This window comes from Sinocyclocheilus grahami, unplaced genomic scaffold (assembly GCF_001515645.1).
Source record: "Sinocyclocheilus grahami isolate Dianchi unplaced genomic scaffold, SAMN03320097.WGS_v1.1 scaffold466.1, whole genome shotgun sequence".
Classification (NCBI taxonomy): Eukaryota; Metazoa; Chordata; class Actinopteri; order Cypriniformes; family Cyprinidae; genus Sinocyclocheilus; species Sinocyclocheilus grahami.
Genome location: NW_015505645.1, coordinates 802,182 through 805,035, shown reverse-complemented (window position 1 = coordinate 805,035; position 2,854 = coordinate 802,182). Strand labels below are relative to the sequence as shown.

The following is a 2,854-nucleotide window of genomic DNA, read 5'->3' as shown; positions in this document are numbered from 1 at the left end:
ACAGTATAAGTCATTATAATCAGTAATTATGTCCCCACTGGATGCAACGAATGCCTCGTTTATAATGGGTTTTCATGTTTTTGAATCATCGCTCCGGCCTGACAGGGCATCATCACAGTATGGTGAGGGGCGTAACATTTCTGTCACACGCTTGAGGTATTCGGCCAATCATAACACACTGGATAGCTGGCCAATCACAGCACACCGCGCTTTTTCAGAACGATGAACTTTGGCGTTTCAGAAAGGCGGGGCATAGAGGAGAAACAATAATGTACAGTATGTGGAAAATAATGTGTTTTTTGAACCTTAAACCGCATAAACACATTTCATTACACCAAATACACAAAATAATGTTCTTTTTAGCAGCATAATATGACCCCTTTAAAGTGATTGACAAATTACACCATTCAGGTGGTGGTCTGTTATCCTGTCTTTGTCTAAACACCCTATTTCATGATTTCCTTCTTTCATTGAACTCATGCCCCCTAAAACCCCTCATTTCTCTTATCACTAATGTCATTATAATCTTATCACGATCAACATTGAGTAATAGACTGTGTTTGTGCAGGGCAAATAAACACAGTCTGCAAAAAGTCTAGAACATGACACCAGCAGACACATAATAATCACCTGAAATGCACTGTATAAATTAAATACAACAGTGATGGCACTGCTTTTATTACCGAACTTGTAAAAGTTATTACATCTTTTTTTCTTTTCTTTTTTTTTTATCAATGGCCTAAACTAGATAAGGATTTTTTTTTATGCACATATATTTGTTTTTATTTTTTATTGTATAGAAAGAAGGATGAAAACAGATTTATTTGTTTGTTTGTTTGGGGGCGCTTTGCTTTTCTAACTTATAAAAAATTATTTTAAAACATGTTTATACTTTTTTATGTGACATTATCTAGCACCCCCTTGTGGCTCTTTTGGGGTCCCCGGGCAAGTACATTGAAGCACACTCGGGTCGTCACCTAAACATCAAATCATAAAAACTTCATATTCATATCACCTCATTCATCCATTGTAACAAGTTTCATAAAGGTTTTTTTTAACGAGCATCATATTGGCATCTGTTAGGCATAAACAAAAAGGTTTAAAGTTTAACAACGTCAGGTTTACTAAAACTTTTGTCTCACATGAACACTAACAATTCACGCGCTGATTTCCTTTACAAAAATACAATGGTGGTAACCATAGCTTCCAGCAAAATACCTGAGTTATTATAGTTACTGTCACTTGCGTAAAATCATAATAGCCTACGTTAATCCTTCAAACAGTGTAAGAAGCCTTGAGTATCTCTTTCATTTGGTTCAGTTTCTGTTTTGAAGACAGTGGCAACTAGCACCAAGTTAGCACATTTTTAGTGACAGAAGCTATAGTTACCGTTTTAGTAAGGTTAGTTGCAAATAGCACTTACCGACAGCAGGCAGCAGGTAGTAGAGAACAGTTTGATCAGCTGTGAAAGCGCTGCGCAGCCGTATCGACCTGATTTACTGCGCGCACAAAGAGAAAGAACAGCACTGAAGTAAGCGACAGACGCAACATAGAAAGAGAGAGACATGCAAACACCTGGTAGCGCACTTTGCCTGGTTGTACTTTGGCAAAATTCTGTCTTTGGATATAAAGATTAGAAAAACGCGTCACTGGCAGCCGCGCCCTCCCGGAGCCGCCCCTAAATTTACTGCACGAGGCAGAGATTTACAAATTAAGACAAACACCAAGACTAGAGGAAATTAATTACCATATCAAACCACTCTTCACCATATCCGTGGTCAAAGTTCAGGGTGACTAGCTTCCACCAGAATTTAGTAGAAAATATATTGCTATATATATTGCACAATATTAAAAGATCAAATGTAATATTAAAAAATATATATTTGAGAGAAAAAACACAGTATATGTCACTCATTTTGTACTGACACTTGAATGCAGCATCACGTAAAAGTTTTCAGTTACCAATGATGTTGTAGAAAAGCAGTTTTATTTGTTATTTTATACATAGCCTATTTAATTTTTGACAGGAATGAAAACAAGGCTGTGAGAGATTTAACAGGAGTGTACTGTTGTTTAATATGCAAACTGTTCAGCTAAACAGCTAGTTTTCATCCTCGAAATATTCAATATAGCGTCTACTGTGACTAAGGTCAAAAGATGCGTCCTAAATCGTGTACTTATGCATTCTATAACGTGTTGTAGTATAAATAGTGGGAGTAGTGCGTTCACACTGAAAATTCCAAAAAGAAAATGTGCACCTGGATGATGCACTTAAATAACCACACAAAAAAAACAAGTGTGGAATGTTGGACACTTCATGCACTCAAATGCTCAGCTTTAATTACATAGCGAATGGGGACGGGGCTACCAGACTCTGATGATGAGTGGCTAAATAACCATATATGATTCAAAACTCTAAACGGTTGAGTACATACTGCATTAGTACATAGTGTATTAGTGCATAGTGCGTCATTTTGGATGCAGCTAAAGTCCCTTTAAAGGGGTCATATGATGCGATTTCAATTTTTCCTTTCTCTTTGAAGTGTTACAAGCTCTTGGTGCATAAAGAAGATCTGTAAAGTTGCAAAGACTAAAGTCTAAAATCCAAAGAGATATTCTTTATAAAAGTTAACCACGCCTACCTAAAACGGCTCGTCTAACACGCCCCCACACGTCTATGTCATGATGTGGGAAGATTTGCAGAACACCGCCTAAATGTTCACGCAAAGAAAGAAGGCCTAACTTTTATTCTTGCTGTAGTATTGTTGCTGCCGTCGCCATGTTGTGAAGGAGCTGTGTGTTTCGTTGTGAAAGCGAAACTACTTTGTTTGGTCTTCCAAAAGAGGACGATATC

The 2,854-nt window shown here is 37.4% G+C and overlaps 1 protein-coding gene across 2 annotated transcripts in view; it reads right to left on the bottom strand.

Annotated features, from left to right (window-relative positions):
- The window catches only part of LOC107553222 (estrogen receptor beta-2), a 31,147-nt gene extending 29,538 nt beyond the window's left edge, over positions 1-1,609 (bottom strand). Inside the window, exons 1-2 of one of the 2 annotated variants that reach the window (XM_016235385.1) lie at positions 1,588-1,609; positions 1,424-1,499 (exon numbers count right to left, since the gene is read on the bottom strand). The gene's annotated coding sequence lies outside the window, so the exon portion shown is untranslated. Of the gene's footprint in view, positions 1-1,423 lie in introns of both variants that reach the window. The other variant, XM_016235384.1, reaches the window with a different exon arrangement.
- Positions 1,610-2,854: the final 1,245 nt, after the last annotated feature.